Raw genomic sequence first — 11,035 nt, 5'->3', positions numbered from 1 at the left:
TTGGTGTAAGCATTTTCACTAATCCTTGTACATTTTTTGTTGCTGTGAAGTGTGAAATAAAAATGGTCAACATCACTGGATAACTAAAAAAAAACAGTTTTCAACCCAATTCAAGGTCTTTAAGGGACTGGGGGAATACCCAGCATAGAGCACATGCCTAGCATGCTCAAGGCCCTCGGTTTGATCCCCAGCGGCAGAAAAAAAGTTTTCATGGTCATGTTCTGTGCTAATATTATCAAAGTCTGGAGTGAAGCTAGTTGAATTCCAAAGAATGTAGCAACATTTTAATTTATTATGTTACTGACACCATGTACTTCATCTGACAAAATTTTCAAGAGCTGAGAAACCAGGTTAAAAACTGAAGCCCACAATCAGGCCATTGTTACACAAGTAAAACATGGATTGGGAATTATGAAACACTGAAAATAAGAAAAATAACCCCATCCCTACCCACCAGCAAGATGCTGGGATTGAACCCAGAGTTCTATGTGCTAGGGAAGCACTCTACCACATAGCTATAGCCCCAACTCCTAACAAGATACTTGGTGAAGGTAAAGCAAGGAGGTCACTTTGTTAGGAGCAAAAATTAAACATTTCTACAGGAAGTTTGCAAATAAGAAAGTTCACAAAGTGACATGGACAAATCAGATGAATTAGCATCTTATTTGTAGGGTGGGTTTGTGGTACTGTGTTAACATAATGGGCTTCTATACTAGAAACAATAGGAACCTTTCAAATTACCAGGAAAAAGAAGTAAACAAATGTTTTCTCTCTCAAGGACTGAAAATGAAATAATAAGGCAAAAAGTTTTCTCCTTAGACATGTGGACTCCTTTTATTAATTAAATTGACCTATATTCCCCAAATTCATTAATTTCCACAATAATGAAAATGATAGTTGGTAAGAACCACCATAGACTAATATCCAAGTTTATAGTTTTCCAAAGAAGTTGTAGGATACCTGAAAAATAATATTCTTATCTCTGTGTTCTCTAGGATATAAGTCCTGGGCTCTCCAGTGGAAAGGGATTTTGTCCTGCATTCCTTTGTATCAGTATCTGTTATGGCGTCCTAAATTAGAAGGCAGTCATATGTAAAGTATGATCCTGGGTGACATTTAATACAGCTTTGGGATTTATTAGTGGCTTAAAGAGCATGACATGAAAACAGGCTTACAGAGTCAATTCTCTACCAGGGACCTGCTAGAATGGCAAGTAACTAAGAGGGAAATGCTGGCAAAAATAAAAGGGTAACTAAAGACGAAGAGCCCTGTAAGATATTTTGAAGATTATGTTTTGGAAACTGGGCCTCTTAGAGGAAAACAACTACATGCTGACTATGGTTAAATATATGAATAAGTTAATCAAGCAATTTACAGTATAATACTTTGTTTTCTGATCCATCTTAGAGCTTAGCCTTTAAGGCCCAGTGTTATCAGGAGGAAAGCTTTTATGAGGCTTTTGTACCCACTTTGGAGAAATCCCCTAAGTGTAAAACAACATCAGCCCCAAGAAGTTTCAACTCAATTACAAACTAAAAAGCTAAAAACTGAACTATAGAGCAAAATTAGACAGCTTGAAATCACCAGGCAAGAAAATGTAGGAAAATTATTGAAAATAAAACAATGGAAAAGAAAAAAAGTTCATGTAAGCAACACCCCTGTAAAGATAACTTAAAAATTTGTATTTTATTAAAATATCATGCCTCACAATCATTTGGGAGGAACAGTATTTCAGGACTAAGGACTTGCCAATGATTACATCAGGATATTTCTGGGTTTGTTTTTTAAAACAACTGTTATTTGCTAAGTTTATGATGCCCCTAAAAGACGTATAAAATCAATTTTTGATGTTATTAAAGTAAGAAATACTTGAGTTTGTCCACACAGACTAAAGACATCTGCTACTTATCTGATTACAGGGTTGACAGTACAGCCATGGTCTATCATTGTCCAACCACAGTCCAGGATCATCAATTGCATAGATTCCATGGGGTAGTTTTTTCTAGGGAAAGTAGAGTCTTTTTCACAGAAATGCAGAAGAAACAATTCTGATCAACCTAATAATTTATTAATGCCTTAGACTCATGCTACCTCTTCCTAGGAGTCTCCTTCCCTCTGGGTACCCAGCAGGGCTTAGAATAGATGACACTTATCACTGCTCCTTGAGGCAAGTGACTGCTCAGCATCAACTAATAGCACTGACCATACCCTGGGAAACCAACTACCACCTCCCACTAGTAATGAAGCAGCTTCCTCCCTGTGGTAGGCATGGCTTCTCCATCAGAGTCTGCAGGTGACCTCGTCTGCTCCTAGAATCCTATCTGTCAGCTTGACTGGGGCCATGTTTGTTTTCTTGCTCTTTCTGTGTATTGTCACCTCAGGGTGACCTTGTGCTTCATGCCATCACTTTCCTTTGTGTTTCCAGTCTGGGCTTCAAGCCAGTCAGCTGTTACCCACAGCTCAGACTGACAGGCAGCCCACACTCTTATTGAACCCACCCCCATCATCATTGCCTTTGTTGTCCCACCTATCAAAGGCCACCAAATGCCCTTCCTCATAATATTCTCCCAGAACCCTATTTCCTCATCAGCTCTTTCTTTTTTGTGGTTCACATCTGCCTGAAAATGTTTCAGTAGTTTCCAGATGGTTATCAACATAATAGCTAATGTTAATAGCTAATGTGTATTAAGTACTTATGAGGAACCAGGCATTAAGTTCAACTCTTTATATACATTATTATCTCATCTAAGTCTTACAACCACCCTATAAGGTAGATACGATTATTCCTGTTATCATTTTTTTTCCTTCTTTCTTTCTTTTTTTGCGATAGGGTCTCACTATATTGACCTTCCTGATCTCAAACTCCTGGGCTCAAGCAATGTTCTTGCCTCAGCCTCCCAAGTAGCTGGGCCTACAGGCATGTACCACCACACCCAGTTTATTAGTTTCTTTTTATATTGAGAAACTAAACCTCAGAGAAGTTAAGTTGTCCAAAGCCACATAACTAGGCCAGGGAACCAGGCTCCAGACCAATTTCTTAATCCTCTGGGGGTTCCTGCCGTGTTCTCTGAAGCCTTCACAGTCTCTACAAGAATGATTGAATTTGGTGTTTCTTTTGGATTATAAACTGAACAATAATCAGTATAAGCATTTTCTGGATCGTCAAAGTCAGTGGTTCTCAGTACTGACTGAACATTAAAAAGCTTTTTAAAAATGGTAATGCCCCACCCTGAGAGACTTCTAATTTACTTATAGTTTAATGTACATTCCAAAATGAATCCAGGATTGAGACTCACTGATCTGAACAATTAACTAGTAACCGAATCCTAGTCACAAATGAAATGTAAGCATTTCAGTTTGTGTTCAAGCTGATCACCTTGGCAACCTGCATTTAACGGTGAGCTCTTGCTAAGCAAAGACCAAGTGAGTCACAGCACACTGTATGAAGGAGAACTTTCTGAAGAGTTTTTGGAGAAAAATGTCTGGGAGAATTGTGTCATCCCACACCATACCATGCTGAAACCAAAAACGTTCACCCCAGCTGTCAGTATCACTTGTTTCTTTATAAGCAGCAAGTTCATTTCAGCAAAACTATTCCCTTCCCATTAAATCACTGTCGTTCATTTGAATTTTATTAGTTTGGTAATTTTGTTTGCATTTGATTTGTAAATGTGTATTGGGTACTTGGAAGGCTGAGGCAGGAGAATTACAAGTTCAAGGCCAGCCTCAGCAACTTAGTGAGACCCTAAGCAACTTAATGAGACCCTGTCTCAAAATAAAAAGGGCTGGGGATATAGCCTCAGTGGTAAAAGCACTCCCTGGATTAAATCCCCAGTACCCCACCCCCTAAAAAAGTATACAACTAAATGTGAATATTTTATGTTTACTGTTCCAATACAACAAGCCACCACACCTGGCTTAGTTGTATACTTATAGAAATATAATTTCAATCACCACTGGAGGTCTGTGAGAATTTTAGTTATTTTTAAAGGGGTCCATGTTACTGAAGTTTGAGAAACATTGCCATAACCATTTTACAATACTGCCTGCTTCTGTTTGGTTTTAAAAAGAAGGTATGGACTGGGGCTGTAGCTCAGTGGTAGAGCGCTTGCCTAGCACGTGTAAGGAACTGGGTTCGATCCTTAGCACCACATAAAAATAAATGAATAAAATAAATGGATTGTGTCTACCTACAACTAAAAAATATATATATAAAATTTTTTTAAAGTGCCAGGGGCTGCGGATGTACCTCAATAGTAGAGCGAATGCTTAGAATGAAAAACACCCTATGTTTGATTTCTAGCACTGAAAAAGAAAAAGCACCTAAGGTTATCAGAGGTAAGATTTGATCAGATTCAGATTTTATTTTTTGGCAAAAATATTTGATAGGTAATTTTTTTCCATCAGGAGGTGAATAATGGCTGGCATCTCTTTCTAGGCCTATTGACTCATTAGAAGTTGCAAAATGATGATATTCTCTTTCTAGCCTTTGTCATTTATGAGCTAGGATACTTCTATAAAGAAAACTTTCCCTCATCTTATACATTTTTTTAACCCCGAGGTACAGCTCACCCAGAAGAGACATGATTTATTCCTCCTTTTTATTTAGTAGCTTTCAAAAGAATGAATTGGGTTCCCCAGCATCTTCCAATTAGCCTTTTTTTTTCCTTTCAAATATCATTATTAACGCATGGGCTTTTTTTTTTTTTTTTTTTTTTTTTTGGGTGGTGGGATCAAACCCAGGGCCTTAGTGCTTACAAGGCAAGCACTCTACCGACTGAGCTATCTCCCCAGCCCCTAACGCATGGACTTTTAACATCTCCTGTGTCTTAATTCATTGCCATTATTTTTCTTATCGAAACTCAGATTTCCCTAATGGTCCAGTGAGAACTTCTTCAAGTTGGCTCCAGAGTCTTTTGGATGGAACCCCAGAAGCCTTTGTTAGCTTCCTGCTGTTAAGTTGTCCCAGGCTCATCTTGTACACTTCCTTCCTCAGACCTGACATCAATGACTAGGTAATTCCAAGCTTCAGAGGTTCCCAGGGGAAACAACATTTATTGAGAGCAGGTGGTGTTCACAGCTCTTTGTTTTGATGACATGGGCACAGCAGGGAGATCCTTTTAAAGAGGCCTGAGTGGTAGTGCTCACTTCAGGCCTTGCTGAGGGAGGGTTCCGCCAGCTGTGGGTCAGGGCTCTCTTCCACCTCATTGCTTAACTGCTTTCTTTCATCCAGAAAATCAATAACAACAAAAAGTAGTTTCAAAACAGCTAAATCCACAACAATGCTTTGTCAGTAGTGAGACATGGTCTACAGGCAGTTTGGATCTAGTGAACATTTGACTTGAAGTCAAAAGAAATTTGAATTAGATCCTGGTTCTCTTTTGTTTATGAAAATAAAAATAAACTTTATTTCTGGGACTAAAAATAAACTACTTCAGAGCTATGAGGACTAAATGAGATTATGAATATGGATTGCAAAATGTACATCACTAATATATTTTATGATATATTTATGGTGACACTAGATTAAGCATCTACTGTGTGCCAGACACTAATTTTATTTCATTAATGCCCCAAATTATATAGTAGGATGTTCCAGTGGTGTGCTGGTAAACTGGCTAGGGTTTGGGAGTAGCTTTGATTTCTAGAATTTGCTGATTTCCACAGAGTAAATACTTCTATCAAGGTTGTACCAATGGTTTTAATAATCATTGTAAAATTTCTGAAAACTGTCCTTAACAATAGGTACTCCCAAGCCAGTAGGAGCTGGCGCCAGTGCACCATTGAATTAGGCCCATTTTAAAGATAAGTAAGTAAAAGCTTAGAGGCTAAACAATCTGGATCCACTGCAGGGGGTATAAATCTGGGCTGATGACCAGGTCTGGTCTCAACAAAGTGTGCTTTTGTACCACCCTACTGCCACTTCTCTAAATTGTTGATCTATATTTTATCTCAAACTAAATTATTTATTAACACTTTGGCATAAGCGTAAGCAAAAATATTTACCTCCTCTGACTATAAACAACCAAGGAACAGGGACTATGTCCCATAAATTCGGTATCCTCAGGGCCTTGTTCTTCGTATGGCACATAGTGGCCTCTTAATAAACATTCACTAAATACATGGAATAAAGCAGCCCCAGTTTTAGGGGGAAACTGAGAGCTAGAAATCAATTCTAAGAGCATTCTTTATTTGTAATAGACACCCATTTTGAAAGTCGCAATTTAATTGGAAGACAAAATCTAATAATTATAGGGCACTTTCTACGTCCCACGTGGTATACATGGATTATGTCATTTAATCCTTAAAATAAAGTCATTCTTTTGTGTATAGGGAAGGTAGTGTGTGGGGAGTGAGGCAATTAATTTTATGAATGGGGCAGTGGGGCTCCACATATACCTCACAAACCGCAATTTGCTGTCTAGTTTAACCATACTTGGTAGACTTTTGTCATTAAAAACTACTGGTGCTTTAGGGCTGAGACTATTTCTTTGAAACCTGAAAAGGTCTTGCATGTGCTTAGATGAGATTGGAGTAACCAAGGAGGAATGTGGACTTCCTAGTGACAGCTCCCTGCCACAATTTCTCAGCCAGTCTACAGGAAAATTCGACTTTTCCATGAAAGACCAGCTTCAAGGTAAGGCAAGTGGTTCAGGAACTATCCCGCTTCATTTTCTCTTCCTGTAACAATACCTGAGTTCAGTTACTAGAAACAAAAATTTGCACTCCTAAATTTTCCACACAAGCCTCCAAGGAGTTAAAAAACAAAAATCATTTTCCAGATTCTCTGGCTTCCAGCCTGATTCCCAGATGAGATCCAACACTAATCGTCATCCAAATGCCTGTCAGCGAGATGGTCATTATGTACTCTGGCATGTTGTACTGAGGTAGTCTTGAGCAATGTTGTTATGGCATTATGTTATAATTATACCCGGCCTTGTTTCCTGCACATCTCGCAGATTCTTATCCACCAACGGGGTGTTAACTGACAATCACTCTGAACAAGCCTGGACAAAAGAAATAATAGCGGTAACCTGAGGAACTTCTGAGGGAATGTACAGCTAAGGTTCGAGAATGTTCCACAAGTTCAATATTCTTTTATAGGCATGTCAAATGTCAGATTGCATTTCTACCTTTTCCTGCTCTGCCTTTGATCACTCTGTGCTCTCTTGTCCTGTCCAGAACAATGTCACTTAACTCCTCTGTATCTTAAAACATGGAAACTTAAGAGGCTAGAGTGTATCTCAGTGGTAGAGTATGTACAAGGTCTTGGGTTCAATTCCCAACATCAAACTAAAGCAAAACAAAACAAAACAAAAACCTAGAGACTTCAAATTTGAACTACTGGGAAACTTTTTACAACTCCTCACTCCCCTACTCTCACCCCTAACCCACCCCACCTCCCAGAGGGGCCAAATCACTTAAGGAGGTAAGAGGCATGCTGTTTTCAACTGCTGAGGGGCTCTCTACCCCTCTACCCTTGTTCCTTTCCTGAGAAGGGAGGGAAAGGGCTATGTCACAGTCACAGACACTGTGGTCTCAGCCAGACCAGATGGAATTCTGGGGGTAAGTTCCCACCAAAATCCAGGCAAATGGGGAGAAGAAAGTTCCTGAAGGAAGAATCTAGGTGGTGGTGTACACGGTTTACATTCCAATCTGTCTTTTAAGAGGTTTCCAAGCAGGTTTTAATTAACCTCCAGCTGAAACTTGCTAAACAAGTTTTGCAACCCAGGTTATTGTGTTAGTGTTTTTCTGGTGTATTGTCCTAGGTTTGAATTTCATGAAGTTTATTATTCTTTCTAACTGCGACTCAGTGGGAAAAAGCAGAGTGTACCTTTTAAAACCTAGGTATTTCCTGCCAATTACTTGTAGGAAAGAATGATATCTTCCTAAGATTTGGACCAAGAGAGGAAGTAAGAATATAAAGTTGACATTTGCAAGTGATAAGAAGACAAAAATTAAAAAGTATTGTTTTAAAGGATATGCCATTCTTCTAATGAAATATATATAGTCTTTTGGTTTGGACAATAATTATTTGAGATTTTCCTTTTAAAACAAACCCTTGGGGGGTGAAATTCAGAACAGTTTGTTACTTTCTAGTCTACTTCATCAAAACCTGACTTTTTAGATTCTATTTTTAATGAGCACCATATGATCTTTCTGGAACAATAACCACTGAATAGTAATTATGCTATCTTCCACAAAGGAGTCACTGAGAAGAGTGGGTCCTTGGATTTCACCTTTCCTCATCCATCATTAGAGTCATGGCTGATACCCCTATAATAGAAAACAGGTTAACAAGAGAAAAACATAACACATTTATTTAATCAGTTTTTCATGTATATGAACCTTGAAAAACTGAAGACCTAAAGACCCAGGGAAAACTGCCTATTTTTAAGCTTAGGTTTGAATGAAGCATGGATAGCCATGTAGAACAGTGAATGGACAAAAGAGTATGAAATAATGGTGAGACAGAGGAACCCAGCAAGCCCTGTTTGTTCTTATTTTTCTTGGCCTTTCCTTGTAGCATTCTTTCCTCCTGAGTATAGAGCAGGATCCCTTCTAGAATGAGACTTATGATATATTATCAGACAACATAGGTCAGAGAATATTTTCATGGCCAACTCTAACACAGAAAGTGGGAGGGGGGAATTTAGAATAATATGTCTAAGCTTATGGTTGAATTTTGGGGACAGAGGTTCTGGTTTCTATGACCCACCTTAGGGAGGAGGATTTCTAGCTTCTATGACCTGCCTTAAGGGAGAAAGAAGGGCCAGAGGGGCTCAGAAAGAGATTTTAATCTGAGGCCCTTCTAAGGTCCTTCAATTCAAAGAACTCAGCATGCCCAAGTGTCTCACTTTGGGGTATTGTTTTCTGAGCCCCAACAGGGGAAACTCAAAAAGAGGTAGGATGCTGCCCCAGAGAATGTAGAATCCAATAGCCCTCAGAGTAATCATTTGACATGATTTCTAAATCACTCTAGAGTCATTTATATAAGTCTCTGTCCCCAGCATGTAGTAGCCATCTAGTTCAGGGCGGTCAAACTGGGAAACATTTTCCACTTGAGGTATACAAAAAATTTCAAGAGAATTGAGTTCTAAGGGATTCAGGTTCCAAAACTCAACTTCCATATCTACTATTGCTGGAAACAGTTTGCCTGAAAATGCTCCTGAGGTGAAGAGGTCATGCTCAGTTCTCCTTCTCTATCTCACTTTTCATAATTGCCCTTCTGTCACTTCACTAAAGAAAAGTAGACCTCTTGCCCACCCTGAATCTTAGCAGTGTGCTACTTCAAGGTGTAAAACAACATGGGTGCTAAATCTAAGAACACTTGAGGAGTGTACAGCTCCTAGGGAAGAGTTCCCTGAGAGTTTAAGGAGCTCTCAGACTGCACAGGAGCACGAGCAAGGGTTTGTTTTTATTTTGAGACAGGGTCTCGGATGTTCTCCAGGCTGGTCTCTAACTGCTGGGCTGAAGTAATTCTCCTGCCTCAGCCTCCTGAGTAGCTGGGATTACAGGCACATGCCATCACACAGGGTTCAAGGTTTTATTTCAAACTCCACAAAGAGGCTCCTGTGCAGGCCAATTCAAAGATTTCTGTCTTGCGGAGATATAAGGGTTACAATAAGGGAACTGTTAGATACAGGATGTCAGCAGTCAGCTGGGAGGTAACCATAACTTTGCAGAAAAATGTTACATGAGTGTTTTATCAGGATTGCTGATTACTTCCCCCAAAGAGACCACAAATTACATTAGACACAAAAATTCTATCTCAGCCTAGATTTGGGACACTTCTTTCTCAAGGTCTGAAAAGAAATAGCTTTGGTTTAAAAAAAAGTTTTAAGGGAATAGCAACTTATTTTACCCAAGTGACAAACTGATTTATCTAGAAGTGAGATCTTTCACATTTATTTGAATTGAAAAATGAAGTCTGATTTTCTTTGAATATTTTCATTCCCCTTCAGCTAAATAATGCTTACTCTTCCTCAGCCCTCCTTAGCTCTCTGCTTAAACACTATTTTCTCAGAGAGTCATCCCAGACCACCTATCCACCTTCTCCTATGGTACCTTCTACTAACACCTCCTTCATTGCACTCCCAGTTGTGGATTCCTGTTGACTTGGAAAATTCTTTAAGATCTTTCTTTCCCACTAGAGCACAAGCTCCTGGAAGGCATGAATCATGTTACTTTTAGACCCACCATTCTTTGATGAGTAGGGAGAGGGCTAACATTTTGCACAATTTTTTTAAAGTTAGTTTGATTTGGTTGATTGGTTTGGTTTATTTTTGTTGTTGTTGTTTATTTGGAGGGGTGTGTTAGGGATTGAACCCAGGGCTTCATGCATATCAGGTAACCACTCTACCAGTGACCTATGTGTCCTCAACCCTTGTGTGTGTGTGTGTGTGTGTGTGTGTGTGTGTGTGTATGGTGCTGGTGATCAAGCCCTGGGTTTCATGTATGCTAAACAGGAATTCTACCTCTATGGCACTAGCTCCCAGCCAATTGGTTTGATAGTGGAAACTGGACTTCTCATTAGGTTATATAATGGGCATTTTCCATGAACAGAATGAGCTAAATAAGCTGTGCCAAGATTTTGAAGCAATAAGAATATATTTAGCTAGTGTGGGGGTCTGTAATTCCAGCTACTTGAGAGGATGAGGCAGGAGGATCTTAAGTTCAAGGCCTGCCTGGACAATTTACTGAGACCCTGTCTCAAAAAAAAAAAAAAATAGAGTGGGGATGTAGTTCTATGGTAGAACACTTGCCTAGCATGTGCAAGGACCTGGGTTCAATCCCTAGTACTGCCAAAATATCTGTAAAATACACAGTACTCCAGAAATTATATTCTTCGCCACCATTTAACCTATAATTTTACAAATGTCAATTTGAAATATGTGAGGGAAAACTTTAAAATGAGATGTTTTTATTTGTTGGCTTGTTTTTGTGTTAAGGATTAAACTCAAGGCCTCACATGCATACTAAACATGCACTCTACCACTGAGCTACACCTCCAACTTCAAAGTGAAATTTTAAG

The sequence above is a fragment of the Sciurus vulgaris genome (assembly GCF_902686455.1).
Source record: "Sciurus vulgaris genome assembly, chromosome: X".
Lineage (NCBI taxonomy): Eukaryota > Metazoa > Chordata > Mammalia > Rodentia > Sciuridae > Sciurus > Sciurus vulgaris.
Note: the sequence above shows the minus strand (reverse complement) of the source record.